Here is a 20927-nt window from a genome sequence, read left to right on the forward strand (position 1 = left end):
GAGATCTGGCGCGCGGAGACAGGCACTGTGTGGGACCAATCTACCTCCCTATTTTACTTCATCATTAACCCCTTAAGTGCCAAGGATGAGGTATCTCGTCCTTGAAAGTGCATGTGCTCATCCTCATCCTTTTTGGCACCTTGTTTTGTGTGATCCCTGCAGAGCAGGGATCACACAAAACAGTAATCCAACCTCCGGGCTATGTGAGGGGGAGGTCCCCCCTCACTGCCAGGAGGCTGGATTACCTTCAGTTTCACGTTGGCGTGCGTAAAGCAAGTCGGCGTGAAACTGAAAGTAATTTTCACTGCAGCAGCCATTTTGGGCTACTGCGGTGAAAATAGAAGGTGAGTGTTCACCTTTCTCCCTCTCGATCTCCGGCTGTATATCAAGCCGGAGATCGGTGGAGGTGTCGTCGGAAAGGGGAGATTCTCCCCTTTCCAACAACACCCTGTGTGACAGCATTGCTGCCCGCGAATTGGGCGTAGGGCGCTCGATGCACGGGCAGCAATGCCCACTAGACACCAGGGAAAGGTTTGTGACGTGGGGGGGATGTGGGGGCAGTTTACAGTAAGCAGCCCTCGCCCCTCGGTCCCCAAAGCATGGGGGCAAATATGTGTACAACACTGGGGGCAGATGGCTGATCATCTGCCCCCAGGGAAGGGGGCAAAATAAAAAACAAAAGGGAATTTTGGGTGGGAGTGGGGGGGGGGCGCTCTGGCCACTAGTGATATATTTTACAGAAAAGGGGGGTCGCCCTCTCCCCCTCACAGCCAGGGGAAATGGGGGCACCCCTTGTAGCCCTCCCTGGGGCAGATATCTGCTTCTAGGAAGGGGCATCTGACCCCAGTGAGGGCTGAATGAGATGCCCCCCCTGCATTTGGTGTGGGGCGGTAGAGGGTCACCCCCCATTACATTAGAAAATTACCTGGCGGTTTAGGGTGCCCCTCAGCCCGCCCTAAAGTGTAGTGTACCATTTTCCATTGTGTTCTTAGTTTACTATATCTGCCTTGGCGCAGAGGGTCACATTGGTGTGCTAATCTGGCACCGGGGGGCCCAAACCTTACTGCCCCACCCACTGGGGGGCCTGTCCCACCATTTTTCGGGGCCCTCTCCCCCCCACCCCAAATGGAGGGGGGATGTACCTCACATAGCCGTTTGTAGGAGGCCCAGGGAGGCCTGCATGAGGTGCCCCCGCCACCCATTTGGGGTGAGGGCCCCAAAAATCGTGGGACAGGCCCCCCAGTGGGTGGGGCAGTAAGGTTTGGGCACCCCGGGGCCAGATTGGCACATCAATGTGCCTCTCTGCACCAAGGGGAGTTGGGTTACCAAAGGAAAAAAGTGAAAATGGTAGACGCTTTTTAGGGGGGCTGTGGGGCACCCCAAAGGGTCAGGGAATTTTCTAATGGGATGGGGCGTTGACCCACTCCCCGCCCACCCGCAATGGAGTGGGTGCCATGTCATGCAGCCCTCCCTGGGAGCAGATATCTGCTCCTAGGAACGAATGCCTGAGCCCAGGGAGGAGTGCAGGACAGCCCCACCTTATCTGCCCCTGCGGAGGGCTACATGAGATGGGCCGCACCTCCAATTGGGGTGGAGAGGTGCACCCCCCTTCACATTAGAAAATTCCACAGCGGTGTAGGGGGCCCCTCCAGTCCCGCTAAAGGGCAGCCTGCCATTTTGAATTGTTTTCTTTGTTTACTATACCTGCCTTGGCGCAGAGGGGCACATTGGTGTGTCAATCTGGCACCGGGGTGCCCAAACCTTACTGCCCCACCCAATGGGGGGGCCTGTCCCACCATTTATGGGGGCCCACTCCCCTCCCACCCCAAATGGAGGGGGGGTGTACCTCACGCAGCCGTTTGTAGGAGGCCCAGGGAGGCCTGCATGAGGTGCCCCCGCGACCCATTTGGGGTGAGGGGGGGGGAGCGCCCCCAAAAATGGTGGGACTTTCCCCCTAGTGGGTGGGGCAGTAAGGTTTGGGCACCCGGGAGCCAGATTGGCACATCAATGGCCTCTCTGCACCAAGGGGAGTTGGATTACCAAAGGAAAAAAGTGAAAATGGTGGAACGCATTTTAGGGGGGGCTGTGGGGCACCCCAAAGGGACAGGGAATTTACTAATGGGATGGGGCGTTGACCTCCCCACCCCACACCCGCAATGGATTGGGTGCCATGTCATGCAGCCCTCCCTGGGACCAGATATCTGCTCCTAGGAAGTGACGCCTGAGGCCAGGGAGGAGTGCAGGACAGCCCCCCCCCTTATCTGCCCCCAGGGAGGGCTACATTTTGCTGGTGTGACCGTAGGTAACTTATGTTTTTTGTTTTGTTTACAGCTTTTCTACCCGAGCAGCTGCAACGTTATGCGAGTACTATTTTGTATCATTCTATGGTTAGGGCCCACTGTCAGTGGGGTGGGTGAGACTGGGGCTGGATTGTTGGTGGTGTGGGTGGGAATGGCCCGTCTGGGCAGATCACCTCCAACTGTCCTGGATTTGCGGCTGGGTTGCATTACAGCTTTTCCCTTCGGGGAGGTATTGGCACACTGCCGAGACTCCTTGGTGGGGAGAAGCTGTAAGGCAGGGCAGCCAGGGCTCCAGCAAAGTCGGCGGTAATATCCCTGGCCTTGGGCACGCTTCTCCCATGTGGGTCTTTGCCGGGGATTCGGGGTAATAAATTCTGGGCCGATTTGCATAAGTCAGACCTCTGTGAATTCCCACAGGTGTCCTCTTTTGGGAAATGCATGGGGTTACCGGTTTCCCTTGCTGGCTTCGGCACCCTAGGCCCAAATCTGTAGGTTGCCCACATAAACAAAATGGGCAGTGGCGAAGGGCTTGGGGTTCCCAGTGGGTTGCCCTTTTCCTTTTGCGCCCCCGGTAGGTGCACCCACACATGCGAGGTACCGTTTTCAGCGGGACACGTGTGTAGACGCGGGAAGGTAGGCCATGTGTTGTTGGCGGTGTGTTTTGGTGGGTGGCCGCAGCGAAATGTCTGATAATTGTCTTCATTTCCAGCCAATTTCAGAGACATTTCCCTGTGTCCACTCACCGAAATACGTCGCCAACAGATGTCATACCTTCCCGCGTTCCCACAGGTATCCCAACGAAAACGGTACCTCACATGTGTGGGTTCACCAATCTAGCTGCAAAGGGAAAAGGCTAACCCATTGATAACCACAAAAGGGATTGAAGAGATAACCTACAGATTTGGGCATAGGATGTCCAAGCGACCAAGGAAAACTGGGAACCCCATGCATTTCTGAAAAGAGGGCACCAGTAGGAATCCACAGAGGTCCAACTTGCGCGAAGCGGACCAGAATGTTTTACCCAGAACCCCCGACAAAGTGAAAAATGTGTGTTTTTTCAGCACATTTCAGACTTTGCGGGGGTGTCTGGGTAATACATTCTGGGCTGATTTGCGCAAATCATACCTCTGCGGATTCCAAAAGGTGTCCTCTTTTCGGAAATGCATGGGGTTCCCCGTTTTCCTTGGTGGCTTGGACACCCGAAGCCCATATCTGTATGGTGTGCCCATCGGCAGAGAGTGTGAAATTCAGGTGTGAAAACAGACTTGGGGTTACTTGTGTTTTAGGCTTTCCCCTTGGCGCCCAGGTAGGTGCACCCACACATTTGAGGTACCGTTTTCATCGGGACACCTGTGGGAACGCAGGATGGTATAACATTTGTTGTGTTTGGGTGGTTTTCATAACATTTTGACACATTTGATGGTGCCCTTTGTGTCACAACCCTTTCATTTCCCAAATGTGATCTAAATGTAGTCGTTGCTTTAGCCACCATACACTTTTGTAACCTGCACAAGTCACCTACCCTTGAAAAGGTCTGCCTGTGCCCTTTCTAAAATGTATGCTTGCCGTTCATCACCACATTGGTTTTCCCGATTTACACATGCTAAGTGCGTCTGTTCAGGCCGTGAGCATAAAACTCCTGTGTACCATGGCTCAGTGTTTGGCTAGTGGTATTGCTTGTCTTGTAAAACACTACAATAAATTTGTGCTTTCCTAACTGCAAGAGTCAGGGGAATGTAGCGGAGCATTGCTTTTCACAAAATTCATAGAAGCCATTGCCGTACCAAGCCAACCATGTCCAACACATACCTTTTTTTCCGGTCATTTTCCCGCTTTTCCCCCCAATCTATGGCATTTTCCCCTACCTAGTTGTTGCCTGACCTACGCAAATCACCCCTTCCCAAACTTGGAATTTTGTCTACTTTTCAGAAATATATGCCTTTCTGTCCTCCAACTCGGATTTCCTACCCTTTTCTTCCATTCCGTCCATGCATGTCCAATTGGCCAAAATCGCCAAAATCGCCTACCTCTCACAAAACAGTTAACCACATCAAAATATTTTTTTTTTGTTTCCACTCAACCTGTTCTTGAAAGCCAGGAAATTGGGGAATTCAGCACAGCAAACCATTTGTTCCTAGCTCTTACAAGGAAAAAACCACAGGCTTCTTTGTACATCATTTTATTGGCATTTTTTGAAAAAACCCAAAATTTTCCGCCCTATTTGCTGATTTTCTCTCACCCCCCCACAGCAACCTAGGATTCCTGGGTGGCGTTACGACCGCCTACATGTGGGAATAAAAGGAGCCACATTTGGCCGAGATATCTCATGTAACAAAAAAGTTACAAGGCATTGAATGGCCACATACCGAAATCACCAAAAAAGGCCCTGGCACTGGGGGGAAATACCCATGGCACTTAAAGGGTTAAACGAGGTCTCCCAAAAGGAAGTACAAAAGGCCCTTGACAAAATAGCTGTGATAGAAGCCAAAGGTTGGCCTGAGATTCAGAGCATTATAGTACACCACTGCAGGAGGATCAAAGAGAAAAGGAAACAATTCAGAGGAGATTAGCTGAAGAAGCGAAACGGGTACAGACTAAGCCACGGTTATGGCAGTTCCAGCTGCACCACCCTCAGAACAGCTGGGAGAAGAGGGAGGTGTTTTGGTGGCAACTCAGGCGAGGATGGCTGCAGGATGGGGAGGCTGTGGGGCAGGAGACCAACAATACACGGGACCCCAGTGGCAAGGGTGCCCTGCAAGAGGACGAGGTGAGTTCCGGGGAGAAGGGTATGGAGGGTATGGAGGACAAGGACCCAGGGCAGAGGTCCGGGACAATGCTGGTTGTGCGGGTCACTTCTCGCGGGAGTGCCACAGTAGGCAAGGAGGTAATTACCAGTATAGCCATCAAGGTGCACCTCAATGTGGCCACCCCCACCTTGGAAGTCCATACGGCCTACCCCAAGGACTGTACGAGCAAGATGCGCAGCCCCATCATCCACCCACTCCCGGCTATAACACTGTCCGACACCCTCCACATAGCATGCAATCGCACCCAAACCGACCCAACTAGAGGACACATCGGAGCGTCAACCCATTTGCTACCACTAATGGCGCGCCAGCACCTTGTCATGGAACATGTGTGCCTAGCAGAAATATTTTCTCTTGCCCCGGAACAGACAGCCACCCCGACTAGGACAGCCAACAGAGAGCACTTGTGTGTCCGGTCCTATCCACTACCTTACGTCCAGACGAGGACCCTCTGGTGGTGGCAGAGATAAAGAACAAGCAGTTCATCTGTATGGTGGACTTAGGGATGGAAAAATCATGTATGTATCAAGGTGATTTTCCGTTATCTGTCAAAAATCTCGAGGCACAAGGGTTCTCTGGGGCTGTGGTCACGGTTCCATATATAGAAGATTTGGATGTTAAGATAGGGGAGGGAGGGGAACAGAGCGAGCAACCCTACGTTATTACGAAAACTCCCCTGTAAACTGAATGGGGCGATACTTGCTCAGTAAATGAAACATCATTTACAGACAGGGGGGAGGGGAGGGATGTCTGCTCCACCCCGGGAATGTGCTCCCTCCGAGCAATGCTTCTAATACACACAATAGCAAACAAATATAAGTGTGAGAGGTCCCAAAAAACGCAGACATGTTCATTTATGGAATACAAGTGCTAGCAAGAGCAGTGCCAGAGTTAACACGAAAGGAATGGAGAGTGCCCTCTGATTTGGTCTTCTGCCCAGTACCATTCTTTCTCTCGATTTACAAGGAGTACAAGTGTCAGCTAAACATGTTGTGGCCATTGGCCTGGACACCGAAAGGTTGTGAGTGGCGTACAGTGTTGTGTATTGACTCAAATTTACCATTGCGAGAGTTGACAGATGAGAAACTGATCAACACTGATGGGGAGATCATATTGGAAATGTACATGCCCTGTGATATTATGGTACAGTACAGAAGAGTGACGACCCACTCAAGGCCGTCGTCAGTGCAACGCCATATTTCTGTGACGCGGACATGCAACAAGTCCCGCCGCATCTCTGGACCAAAAACCCTCATGATGTCCGATTATTGAGAGAAGTTACCCCAGTAAAAATCAAACTCCAACCAGGTGCTGTCCTGCCAAGAGCGAGACCGTATCCTCTATCTAGAGAAGCCGAGGAGGGAATTAAGGAAACAATATATGCACTACGGCAGCAGGGCATCATTGTCCCCACAAATTCTCCATGCAATACCCAGTGAACCCCATTAAAAAAGCATAAGGGGGGTCTTGGTGTATGATCCAGGACCTCCGCCCACTTAATGATATTGTCCAAAAGGAGTTCCCACTCGTTGCAAATCAGGTATCCATCTTATGCAGCATCCCGAAGCAGGCCACCCACTTCTCTGTGGTGGACCTGAAAAACACCTTTTTCTCAGTACCCCTCAACCAGGAATCACAATATCTTACAGCTTTTACACTAGAGGTGGGGGGGGGGGGGTTACAAACACTAGCGATTGCCCCTGGGGTACTGTGAGAGCCCAAGCATTTTAAACAGAATTTTGCATGAAGATCTCAGCAATATTGAAGTTCCGAGCACCATCAATAAGTACGTTGATGATCTCCTAGTATGTCGTGAAGGAGAAGAAAACTGTTGGAGGGATTCTATCACCTTACTCAAATTGATTTCCGAGAAGGGGTACAAAGTAGCAAAAAAAATAAACTGAAGTATTGTCTGACTGAAGTGCTGTACTTAGGCCAATTGATCTCAAAAGACGTCAAAAGAATAATACCTGACAGAGCGGCAACAGTGAGTGCCTCAGCCAGACCACATACTATTAAGGACATGCATAAGTTCCTCTGCATCTCCTATTATTGTAGGGCACGGATATTAGACTGCCTCTGACAAAAAGCCCCTGTGGCAAGGACTAAAAGAAGCAAAGAAAGTCAAAACAGCCATTACGTGGACCCCTGAAATTCACACTGCCTCTGAAGTACTAAAAGTACTAATTAGCACAGCTCCAGTTCTGGCCACACCAGATTACGAGTGGGAATTTTACCTGTTCTTCCACTCAAATGGAACACTAATGACCATTGGTGTTGACACAAAAGACATTCTTGGGTCACAAACCACTATCTTATTACAGTGGCACACTTGATTCAGTAATGCAGGGACACTTTGCTTGCGAACAGGCTCTTGCAGCCGCCCCTTTGCAATTGAAAGAGCTCAACAATTGTTATGGGCTGTTCCGTCACCCTTTATGTGGAGCACTCCCTATTCGACATTCTTGAAAGATCAAACTCCACACTCACTACCCAAAGGGCGTCAGCATATGAAGCAACTCAAAGTCCCAATATCCATGTTGTACGCTGCAAAACAGTAAACCCAGCCACATTCCTTACAGAACCATGCACTGTAGAAGACATGCAGGAGCATGACTGCCACCTATGAGAGAAAAGGGGACGACATTCCAAAAGCCTGAGAGAATGCACTACCAGAAGGGTAGGTATACTTTGTAGATGGATCAGCATCCATCTGCCAAGAAACAGGAGAAAAACATGACGGAGCAGCAGTAGTGAGGTTAGAAGATGGGGAATATGAAGTACTGGTGAAAAAACGACTGCCCATGCTCTACTCCACCCAAGCTGCAGCGCTAGTAGCATTGATTGAGGCCCTCCAATCTGCAAAAGGATGAGCAGTAACGATATGTAACCACTACGGGACATGCCGGATTATCCCGATGAAGGGGGGTTTAGAAGAGTCGACGGGTCCCCTGTGCAACATGCTGAGTTACTAAATAAGCTAATTGAAGCACTTGCAAAACACTCAGTAGTAGCCCTGATAAAATGCCAAGCCCATACACGGTAATGACGAAATCTCTTTAAGGAACGCAGCCGCCAAAGAGGCAGCTTACCTTCTACCCCATTGCAAAGAGTGCAGAATTCATATTGATAAATAAACAAGAAGAACCCAAACCAGAAGGGTATACCTCACTACCAATTGCCCAGATAATTGACAAACAAAAAGCCGTCCTAACCGCAGTACAAGAGTTGTGGGCTAAACGAGGGTGTGCCCAATCGCCCACTGACCTCTATGGAGACATGATAACACAGGAAAAGTGGTAATGCCCGTAGCACTACTGCATGTGGCATTTGAACAATTGCACTTCCCAGCACATACCTCAAAACAGCACATCGCTGCTGATCTTCAGGAAGATCGGTTCATACCACATTTCAGGAGCACCTCAACAAAATGGTAGAGTGTACAAAATGTCAGGTATTTAATTCTGGAATGACTCTCAGAACGCTCAGAGGAACATTGCCACGTCCGATTGGACGATCCCGTGAGCTGCATTTGATTATGCAGACATGGGAGAGAGGTGCAACGGAGCGAGGTAATTGATTGTGGTGCTCTGTCCGTTTCCACGCTGGGTGGAGGCAGGGCCCTGCGCCCACCCCGACGTGAAGTGCACAGCGAAATTCCTACCCACAATGGGGGATATGCAATGTCATACGGTCAGACAATGGTACCCATTTTGTAAATGACCTGTCCAAAGAAGTAACATCCCTACTCGGAATAAAACACAAGATGTGCTCAATTTATTACCCGCAAGCAAACGGGGTGGTAGAATTTTTTTTTAAACTGCCTTCTAAAATGTAGATCATCAAACTATGCCACTCTCCGATAAAGAATTGAGTTTATTGTCTGCCTTTGGCACTTTTCCAACTGCGCACTCTGCCCAGTAAAGACCACCACCACCACCACCTGTCCCCCACGAAATAGTAACTGGATGATGCATGCAAACGCCACTGTCGCCAGTATGGAGGATGTCTGATGCCCACAATACGGCAGCAATACTGGGGGAAGAGTTTAAAGAGTAGCTCACTCAACTCACACATGCAGTACGATGCATTGCCAAACAAATTGTACAACCATTCACAAGAGAAAATTAAACAGATACAATAACACCAACGCCAGATAGCCATGCACAATCCTTGCTGCCCGGGAGCGAATGTACCTGCGTAACTTTGTGATGAAGTGGAATTTCGCCAAGACTCCACGGCCCTTATGAGGAGATCTACTGTACCCCTGCTGGCTGTAAAAGTGAAGGGATTAAGGTACTGGATACACCTGTCAGACGTCAGAAAAGCCCACAACAGTGTAGTACCAGATAATGACAACAAGAAGGCTGCAGCAGTAGGAATAGAATATGTGGCACGAGGGCATACAGCTACGAGTGTGGCCTGAACTTCGTGGCTATCTTTTTTTATAGTGACAATGCTTATTTTGGGGATTTCCTGGAGTGCTGCTTTTATCTGGGGGTCCCATATAAAAAGAAGGGGAGGGTAAAATGGAGGGGAATCAGTAATGCATCTTTAAATTTGACAACTATGCACAAAAACCTGACTAAACAGACTCCGGTGAATGAATTATCAAAAGCTGTATCAATGGTGGACAACAGAACAGAGTGTATACCTTATGCACTGAACGTTACGCTGCTAGCTCCCACCACGTTGCTACCTTTCACAACCCAGGGTTCAAGTGAACAAATAACTGTACAACCTAATGTGTTACCTACCTCAGAACGGAGTGAAATGTTTACTAAGATGTCCACCCCTAATGTTACTGAAATGCTAAATGTCCCCTCCCCCTCTACTGCCATATATCGATCAGCGAATATACATAAAGACTTGACGGGTCAACCAAACGTGTCCCCAGTGTATGACATGCAATATTTAAGGGCGAATTATAGTAATGTCCCATGTAATACTACCCAATCAAGTATTTGCAAAAGCAAGTTTCTTGATTTACTACCAGAAAATGTGTAGACAATGTTATGTGACGGGGAGAAATGGTGTAAAATGTTGGCAGAAAGCAACCCAACCCTCTTGCATAACAGGAGGGGGAAAAGGGACATACGCCCACACAGGTATGATGCCCATCATGGGTTGGGGCTAGATAAAATGGAAGATCTTAACCATCCAGGGCAGTCCAATAGTTGGTATTCAGATATGAGCACCAAGGGAAGGCAAACTTGCCACTGCTGTACCTTACTCAAAGAACAGTCAAGCGCATATCAGATAGAACCACAAGATCTGCCTACACAAACAGGATCTCCACTCCTAAGACCCAGAGAATGCGCGCAGGTGGGTCCAGTTTCCCGGTCATGGCAGCGACGCACTGGAACACATTACCCCCTCACATGAGAAGTATTGAGTCGCATTTAGCCTTCAGGAAAGCATTAAAAACTATGCTGCTGGTTTAAATAAGTTTCAGAAGAGCCATAGCCCCAGGCAGACTGAATGCTCCATCCTAGTTATTATGTAACTCTCATTACAACTGTAGGACAATCCAAAACTGTAACCACCTGTGTATGTCCTCCTAATGTACTATCAATATTATAATTTCTCTGATCGTTTTGATTGCACGCTCACTGTAACCATGAGCAAAGTAACCCTCCTGTAACAAACGATTTCATGCAACAGCGTCTCGATGCCCTTGGGCTGCTAGTGCGCTTTACAAATCCAAATAAATAAAATAAATAAATTCAGTCACAATCAGAACACAAATACCGTATGTAGCTCATTAATTCCATTGTTCCTGCTCCAAGAACCCTACGTGCCTTTCATTCATCCATGGAAGTTTCCAGGAATCGTTCAAGAAACTTCATTGCTGCTTGCATCATAGAAGTGTTTTCCCCCAAAATAAACATGTCCCACCACTCTTGAGATGTTAAGGATCTACAGTCCTTGGTTGACCTTCTCATGGAAAGCCTTCTTTCATCCTTCAACATTTGGCATTCAGTCAATAGATGTTTGGATGACTATTATCATTGCAATATCTACAGAATGAAATGCTTAGGGGGAATCTGTCGCCTATGACTAAGCACCTCCCCAGTAGGGAGAATATTCACTCTTAGTCTCAAAGAGTCGCCTATAGTGTTTGCTAGAGAATCTCGAGAGATATCTGGGGAGGCTATTAAGAGACCTTCCTTCATGTTCCAATTTTAGTGCTAATTTATATAAACTTCTCTGATGGAGTGTGTTAATCCAATTGAGTCTTGTCAGCTGGACCTTCACTTTATCTCAAGATCACTACAGCCGGCTTCCCAACCATCTAATATGTAATCCAAGCCCATAAACTTTTATTTAAAATTTCAAACGAAGGTGCCTTTTCATCCATCACACACTTAGATTACAGGCTCAACAAACGCCAACATATGGATCTGCGTGACTGCAAACCCAGTTCAAATCTGACAAAAGAGATTTGTTAAGGATTGAGGAGCACTAACACCTTCCTCCAAAAAAGCACCTTTAATTGGTCCCAAATTACCCCTGGGAGTATGGGGGCACATTATGTTCCATATATCAGTATTGGCGCCACCTTCAGTCTGTAAAAAGCAAAGGTTTGATTGTAAATTTGCCGAACTTCTTATCAATCTTCATTGTCTGTGCAGCCAGTCTCCTGAATGTTGATCTCAAGTTGTCCACCTAAGGTTTTTCAATCAGACTAAAATTAAAAGAAACTCCCAGATAAACATCCACTCTGTCAATTTTCTCAGAGTTTATTACCCAGCTGAATTTTAACTTTTTTGTTGTTCCTCGTTTGGTAAAATCATGATCTTCATTTTTGTGGTATTCATCCGCAAAGAGATTTCACCCAGGAAGGTCTCTGGTTGCTTTTGTAGCCCTATCAGTTTGTAGTCAATCAACACTAAGTTGTCGGCGTAAACAACCCACGAGATAAAGTGGTTGTACATTTTAGGACGAAAAGTCGCCACTTCTTTCTGACTCGTTTCCAAATCAGATGGATAGAGGTTAAATAATTCTGGCACCAGAAGGCAGCCTTGTTTGAGTCCTCTTGCAGTATTTATTGATTTCCTTAATATCACTGCACCCGACATCCTAATTTGAATTTAGATTGAAGAATAGAGGTCTTTTATTGTTTATAGAAGATCCTGCGGGCAGCAGCAACTCAAGTTTTTCCCACAGCTTTCCCCTACTAATTGAGTCGAAAGCTTGCTCAAGTCGATAAAGGCTAAATAAATCTTCTGGCTTGATCTGCAAGCTTTTCGATTTTAAGATATTAAGCAGGAGGAGGTTAAGGCTAGTGCCAACCCCAGAGACAAACCCGGTGTCACAAGTCTCTCCCCGTCTCACCTGTTTTTGTTGAGTACTTGCGACCTTCTGGCATTTCTTCTTTTTTACGGTCCGGGATTTGTATAGACCCGAATGCTGATCTTCGGCATTCAGCGTGAGGATAGAGGTTCAGTTTCCAGGAGCGTTCAGAAAGTCCAGGGTAACACCAGGAAGCAAACAAGTTACGCTCAGAGGCACAGAGGTCCGTGACTTGAGCGCAGAAGGATTTCCAGGAGTTTGGAGAGGGTAGGAATAGGACAGGGAATCAAGGAGCTGGGAGGAAGGAATCAAACGAGAGCCCCGATCGAACTCCGGCAAAGCACGTCCGACTACAGTTAGCGGTAGCGTTGAGACGTGCAGAGCCGCGGGGGCGTGTCTCATTTTTAGGACGAGCAGCGTGGAACGCATAGACTGATCCGGAGCATTCCGTTACGAGCGGCCATGTTGGAAGGAATACTGCATGCAATCCTCTGAGAGTCAGGGACCAGGAGGACCAGAAAGGACGTAGACGACGGTTCATGACACCCGGTTTGTCGGTTAGCACATCGGCCTGCCTCAACAGCCAAATCCTTAAAGATTGGGCTAACAGTATTGACGCAAAGATCTTACCCAGCGTCTACAAAAGGGACATAGGCCTATAGTTATTCAGGTTCTCTTGCGCTCCCCCTTCTTGTGTAGATTGGCACTATAATTGCTGCCTTCCAAGAAGCAGAGATTTTTCTAATTACCAGAATCTGATTGAATAACATCCAGAAGAAATCTGCCCACTCTTCAGGATTGCGTTTTAACATTTAATTGTGCAGACCATCCGGCACAGCAGCTGTGGATGGTTTACATTTTTTTATTTTGCCAACGATATCCTCTTGCGTAAAGCCAATAGACCACAGGGGATTCTATGTGATCACTGCACCGCCCGTAACTGCGACGGCCAAAAATGCTGACGCCAATTATGGCACGGTGCAGTGATCGATATGAGGGCGACATTTTGGTACGATGCCGACCACGAGTGCCTAGGCTGCTCTACACTCGATACGGATGCTTGAGAAGAGGCCAGCAAAAAAAAAAAAACTTGACCCAAGCCCTTAACGAAACATCCAGAATCCGGGTGGCCAGAGGTGGAATTGTCATTTAAAGATCACAGGTGTTTTTTTAGCTATAATTTTCATCATGATATCTGCATCAGTTTGAAGGTGCTGTGCCTTAGTGGATAGCAGCCAATTTCTATACTGTGGTTTCCGCAGTTTTTTCCTCAAATACACTTTATCCTCTCTTTCATATCGCTCTATTTGCTGCAAGTAGGCTCTCAACTGTATTTTTTTATTTTTGACTTCTTCGTTGAGCTAACACAATCTAGCAGTCTTCTGGTCGTTTCCATGCCTTACATTCATTTGACACCTTAGAAGGCGGCCAGCATAATTCACACCCAGAGGATTTGCAGCCAAAGCTTCCTTATAGTTTATGGTAATTTCTATGACTTGCACCGCGAGTATACGTAAATGATTTCTTGCCTGATTTGTTTGTACCGCCCTACCTGTTATACTCGAACTCCCTGTAATGACCTTGCAGGTAGAGGTGTAAAAGGGCGTGGTCACTTACACTAGTGTGCGTGACATTCAAGGAGTGCAAATGGCTGGCCAGACTAACGGATACAAAATAATAATCCAGGTGAATCTTTTGAGTGCCCCACACCCATGTTGCTCTTCCTGCAATGTCACCACCAAGTGTGCCATTTATCATGCATACTCCCTGTTCTTTCATCTCCGACATCCAAAGAGCTGCCTTTTAATGCAAATGGCCCTACCACAGTATTTCCCCCCCCAATCATCCAGAAACCTTACATTGAAGTCTCCACGAATAAAAAAAAATAAAAAAACAAGGAGGGGGCTTTTGAATCCACCCATGATTTATCCATCAGGCCAGTAATCAGACCAATAAAATCCTCATCACCAATCCCCAACGGATTACAATACACATTGAACAGAACCAATAGCATTGGAACCTCACCAGGAATTACTTCCCACTCCAATTTGACCACTTGGACATACGCACTTGGGTTTCTGAAAGCCAAGATTTTAAAACATTGCCCCATTTTCATCAAGGTCATTAGGCCCGCTGAGGGTCTGCCAACTTTCCTTGGTATAGCTGGATTAAAGCATCTCTCCTATCCTTCACAAAGTGGTTTTGTTATCAACCAGGTCACCTGAAGGCAAACAAGATCAAATGCGTCAGGAATACAGTTTGGAGCAAAAGACGGCGCTTTGTATTTAAGAAATGAAGATGCCATGGTAAAAACTACATTTCTCAGCATGCTTTGGGAATGGTGTAGTTCGGTGGTTTCACGTGGCTCTACAGCTGGCAATACAAGAACGGTTTAAAGTCCTCAACCGCCCGTGCCTCAGTGCAGATAATTACTGATTGTATGCATGGGCGGCAGCGTTTGAGGACGCGAGGTTCCAAGCAGCATTTTCGGACGCCAGATACTGTTGGGCTGCGGCGATGATTAAGGTGACTAAGGTGAACTACAAGCGCTTTTGGCGTTCGTTTTGGGCTTCAGTCTTCAAGGTCCGGGTTTTCTCATGAGGCGCCCGGACCGTCAGATAAGTGCATTCATCCTGGTTTGTTATTGCATCCTACAGATGTAGTTTAATTTGGTTGTGCGTGTGAGGCAACACGCGGTCAAATTTATATATGGGCAAAAGCTATGCCAGTTTCAAGTTCTGATCTAAATGCCAGAAGTGTTTCAGGAAGGGTGATAAATCTTATTCCAGGGTTTTGGAAGTTATGACACAGTGCCTTTCCTTGGAAAAGATATGTGTTGAATATTCTGTGTGCCATAAGGTGTTTGTCGCTTCACTGTGCCCATTGGGCCATGAGTCTAATATTTTCCACCCAGTTTGTGCCATCATGCTTGTGTGCCAAGAAAAGCTGTGTTCGCAAAAGAAACATTCATCTGCTTGCTTTCGTATCCTGTTATGTATGAGTTTCTAACACCATGTTCAGTGTGCTTAAAGCAGTGTCTTTTGGGCCACACTTAAGGGAATGCTAACAGTATAGGAATACATTTGATTGCTTTACAATAGGTTCATGTTGTGTTCAGGAGGTCAGGTCAGGTTAGGTCAGGTTTAGGAGTTAGGAGAATTGAGTTGGAGGTAGCTATTGTTACGTTTGCATGTTATGTTTTCCCCTCCTTTCCTTTGTCATTCCACCCCCTTTCCCTAACTCTCCCCCCCCCCCCATTGGCTGCCACGTGGCTTCCTGTGTTACTCAGTTCAGGCGCCTGTGCTAACCAAGGTGGGAGAGTCGATCTATTTGGCTTCTGTGGTTCGAGAGAGGGGGTCACGACCTCTATCATCCCTTTTGCTAAGTTTGACAGAATTATCTGCCCCCATTTCAGGGTAATTGAACCACCCAGGGCAAATGGAGACGAATCCTCCTTTTGCGGAAGTGCTAAAAGCACTACAGGATATTCGAGAGGAGTTAGTACAAGCTAGACAAGAATCAAATACGTTAAAGGCTCAGGTGCAGGGTTTGGTTGCACAAGGCACCTTTTTGGAGGGGCTGGATCCTCTACAGATGTTTGAAATGGTAGAGCCCCAGCCACAGTGATTGTGCAGCCCCCTAGTAGTGTGCCTTTAGCGGCACCCGAAAGATTCACAGGGGATCCTAAAAAATATATGACCTTCTTAACCCAGTGTCGATTACACCTTTTGTGTAAACCCACAGCCTTTGAGACCATACAGGCTAGAACAGCATTCGTCATTTCATATCTAACGGGGGATGCGGCCGCTTGGGCAATGCCTCTGGTACAGAAGGATGATCCTTTATTGTATAATTGGGATGGTTTCCTGGGAGAATTTGGAAGAGTGTTTGATCGCAGGGAAGTTTCTCTGGCTCAAGAGAAAGAATTGTTGGCCCTAAGACAAGGAACTCGTGACTTAGTGGCGTATGTTACCCAGTTTAATAGGTTAGTGATTGAAACAGATTACATCCTTAATAACAGTCTGTTTATTCTCGGGCCAATCGCTCAGGTAGAACCTCAACAGACTACCTGTACTGCCACGATTGATTTAGCATTACGACTAGATCATCATATCAATGAGCGCAATGGAGATAAGAAAAGACCAGAAGTAGTGCCCTTTGCCAGAATGGATCGGGGAAAAGTAAGTAGGAATATAGAAGGAGAACCTATGCAGATTGGTGGAGAGGGCCATTGTCTACAGCAGAAAAAGGAACAACGCAAGGCTAAGAATTTGTGTTTATTTTGTGGGCAACCAGGACATTATATTAGGACCTGCCCGAATACTCCAAAGAAAGGAGTCTGTGGAGACAGAAGCAAAGGGGAGACGGGAAAAGAATTGGGCCGGCCTTAGGGGGAACTCAGGTGACCAGCCCAGATGAGACTAGGTTCCCCAATTGGATAGCAAACACGGCAGGGAAAAGAAAGTCACATTTGTACATTTTGGTGACTTTATTCTTTGCCTGTACAAACAGATAGTATCAACCATGGTAGACTCGGGAGATACAGGTAATTTCATTGATATTGGGTTGGCCAAGAGGCTGTGCTTACCATCGAGAGAAAAATCACAGGTGGAGAGGGTGCAATCGGTGGATGGGTCTCCCTTGATTTCTGGGCCCATTTGTCATCAGACTCAGCCCATTAAAATGAAGTGCGAGTCTGGGCATGTGGAGGAAATTGTATTCGATTTAATAGCGGAACCTCAGTTTGGACTCATCCTGGGCATGCCTTCGTTAATTCAGCACAATCCCAGGATTGATTAGGTCAAGCATGAGGTGAACTTTGAAGGTTTGGAGTGTGAGGGTCACTTGGAGGAGGAGATGGGCCCCACATTATTGTTGGCAGAGCAAGTGGCAGAACCCCAACTGGTGGGAGCAGTGGCTGGGGGTATTCCGGACCAATACCAAGATTTGTCTAAAGTCTTTGACAAAGGGGGAGCGGCCAGGTTACCGCCCCATAGATCATATGATTTCTTAATTGAGTTGGAGCCAGGGGCAAAGTTACCTTGTAGCAGAATCTATGCTTTGTCTGAAACAGAAAACCAGCATTTATGGGAATATTTGGATGAGATGTTGAGTAAGGGGTTTATTAGACATTCAACCTCACCCGTCTCGTCTCCTTTATTCGTTGTCCCTAAGAAAGAAGGAACCCTTAGGACATGTATTGATTATCAAGCTTTGAATAAGGTGACGGTAAAGAACAGATATCCTTTGCCCTTGATTTCCCGTGTTATTGGATCAAGTTTAAACAGCAGTGGTGTACACAAAACTAGATTTGAGAGGGGCCTATCATTTAATTCGTGTAAAAGAGGGAGATGAGTGGAAGACGGCCTTCAGAACTAAATTTGGCTTGTTTGAATACCTTCTCATGCCTTTCGGACTGTGTAACGGCCCTGCAGCATTTCAATACTTCATTAAGGAGGTGTTGACTGAGTTTCTGGATGTGTTTGTCATAGTATATATAGATGACATTTTGATTTATTCATCTTCTGAAGAGCAACATATAGGTCATGTTAGAGCAGTGTTAAAAAGGTTACAAGACTATCAGTTGTATGTAAAACTGGAAAAATGTGCCTTTCATACCACTCAAATGGAATTTCTTGATTTTATTTTGACCCCTTCTGGGATAGTGATGGACAAGAAAAAGGTTCAAGCAGTCACTGAATGGCCAGCGCCTCAATGCATCAAGGATATTCAGTCCTTTTTGGGTTTTGCTAATTTTTACAGGCGATTTATTTCCAATTTTTCACAAATTGTTACACCTATCACGAAATTATTAAGGAAGGCCACTAGTTTTTGTTGGAACTCTGAAGCAGAAGAAGCTTTTCAAGAGTTGAAGAAAGCGTTCACATCAGCTCCGGTACTGAGACACCCGAAGCCGGAGAATCCGTTCCAAGTGGAAACGGATGCGTCCAATCTGGCGATTGGGGCAGTGTTGTCTCAACGGGACGAAGAAGGGGTGTGGCATCCAGTCGCTTTCTACTCTCGTAAGCTTACTAGTTGTGAACAAAATTATTCCATTACTGACAATTAACTATTGGCAATTTGAGCAGCCTTTTTGGAGTGGAGGCATTATTTGCTGGGGGCCAAACATCAGGTAGTGGTTGTCACTGATCATAAGAACCTACAGTATTTCAAGACGGCCCATACTCTTAAGTCACCGGAAATTACGGTGGTCACAGTACTTCAATGAATCTAAATTTTTTGGTAACTTTTAGACCAGGAAAAAAGAATGGGAAAGCTGATGCTTTGTCCAGGCAGAAAAATCTTGAAAACCGTATAACAGAAGTTAAAACTATCATTCCAGTGGAGACAGTAGTGGGAGCTGTAATGACTCGACAGATGAAACAAAAAATGAAAAGACAAGAAAGAATTAAATGGGGAATGGAAAATCCATTAGAAACGTTTTGCAATGGTCTTTTATGCTGGTAGATTGTATTTGCCCACACTGGATTTACAAAAGAAATCCATGCATTGGTGTCACAATTCACCTTTGGCAGGACATTCAGGAAGCAAAAACACACAAGGTATGCTGGAAAAGTATTTTTGGTGGCCATGATTGAGACAGGACTCTATGAAATATATCCAAGAGTGTGAAACATCTGTACGTAGCAAGACAGACCATACCAAGAAAGCGGGGATGCTCCAGCCTTTACCAACTCCTGAGAAGGTTTGGACACATATATCCATGGATATCATTACTGACTTGCCTCCTGATGATCAGTATGATACTATATGGGTGGTGGGTGGTGGATTATCTATCCAAGCAAGCTCATTTTGGCCCTTGTCAAGGTATTCAGGGAGCGGGAAAATTGGCAGAGTAGTTTCTGCAACATGTGGTCAGATTACATGGTTTACCCCAGAGGATTGTGTCAGATAGAGGTCCTCAATTCACTTGCAAATGTTGGGGTGCTTTCTGTCAGATGTTAGAACTTGACTGTGCCTTGTCCACCAGCTATCACCCACAGACGGATGGACAAACAGAGAGTCAATCAGACGCTGGAGCAATATTAGCGCTGTTATCTAAATGATGGTCGCGAATCTTCAGTGCAATCCTTATGGTTGGCTGAATTCACGTATAATAACACCGAACACGCATCATTGGGTATGGCTGCGAATGAATGTTTGTACGGCAAAGTGCAAAATATGTTACCTGAGCATTTACCTGATGTAGAGAATATTCCTACACTTCAGGAAATGAGACAGTTACTTCTGACCATCAGGCAGAAGGCACAAGCCAATTTAGAACCGGCCAAGGAACAGTATAAAAAATATGCAGACAAGAGAAGGAGAGAGGCTCCTCAGTATAAGGTGGGAGATAAGGTATGGTTGTCAACTCACAATTTGCTTCTGAGAGGACCTCGAAAATGTGCACCCAAGTTTATTGTACCCTATGAGGTGATTAAATGTATATCTAAGGTGGCGGTTAAACTGCATTTGCCCCAATCATTGAAGATACATCCAGCGTTCCACGTGTCTTTGCTTTAACCCCCAGGGCATACGGAATACGAGGTGAAGACAATACTGAACTTCAGGCGAAGATAAAAAGAAATTATGGTATCTCATTCAATGGGTTGGCTATGGACCATAGGACTGTTCGTGGGAACCAGCTACTGCGGTCCATGCACCTCATTTGGTGCGCCAATTTCATTTGCGTCATCCGGAGAAAGCAAAACTTGGAAAGGGCCCCGACAGAGGAGGTACTGTCAGGAATACAGTTTGGAGCAAAAGACGACGCTTTGTATTTAAGAAATGAAGATGCCATGGTCAAAACTACATTTCCCAGCATGCTTTGGGAATGGTGTAGTTCAGTGGTTTCGCGCGGCTCTACAGCTGGCAATCCAAGAACGGTTTAAAGTCCTCAACCGCCCGTGCATCAGTGCAGATAATTACTGATTATATGCACGGGCGGCAGCGTTGGAGGACGCGAGGTTCCAGGCAGCATTTTCAGACGCCGGAGGACTGTTCGGCTGCGGCGATGATTAAGAAGCAATCAAGCATGAAGTCGCAGGCACCGGGCTGTGGCGATGAACTATGAGCGCTTTTGGCGTTCGTTTTCGGCTTCAGTCTTCAAGGTCCGGGTGTCCTTGGGAGGCGCCCGGACCGTCAGATAAGTGCATTCATCCTGGTTTGTTATTGCATCCTACAGATGTAGTTTAATTTGGTTGTGCGTGAGGTAACACACGGTCGAATTTATATATGGGCAAAAGCTATGTCAGTTTACCTTTCAAGTTCTGATCTAAATCTCAGAAGTGTTTCAGGAAGGGTCATAAATCTTATTCCAGGGTTTTGGAAGTTATGACACAGTGCCTTTCCTTGGAAAAGAGAAGTGTTGAGTATTCTGTGTGCCATAAGGTGTTTGTCGCTTCACTGTGCCCATTGGGCCATGAGTCTAATGTTTTCCACCCAGTTTGTGCCATCATGCTTGTGTGCCAAGAAAAGCTGTGTTCGCAAAAGAAACATTCATCTGCTTGCTTTCGTATCATGT

The 20927-nt window shown here is 46.7% G+C and overlaps 1 protein-coding gene across 4 annotated transcripts in view; it reads right to left on the bottom strand.

The window, feature by feature from the left end:
• The window catches only part of FBXO42 (F-box protein 42), a 1015376-nt gene that overhangs the window by 671561 nt on the left and 322888 nt on the right, over positions 1-20927 (bottom strand). Inside the window, exon 1 of one of the 4 annotated variants that reach the window (XM_069611112.1) lies at positions 9304-9359. The exons of the other annotated variants lie outside the window; for them this stretch is intronic. The gene's annotated coding sequence lies outside the window, so the exon portion shown is untranslated. Of the gene's footprint in view, positions 1-9303; positions 9360-20927 lie in introns of those variants that run through there. 4 annotated transcript variants of the gene reach the window in all.

Source organism: Ambystoma mexicanum, chromosome 8, assembly GCF_040938575.1.
Source record: "Ambystoma mexicanum isolate Mex_15411 chromosome 8, UKY_AmexF1_1, whole genome shotgun sequence".
NCBI classification, from domain to species: Eukaryota; Metazoa; Chordata; class Amphibia; order Caudata; family Ambystomatidae; genus Ambystoma; species Ambystoma mexicanum.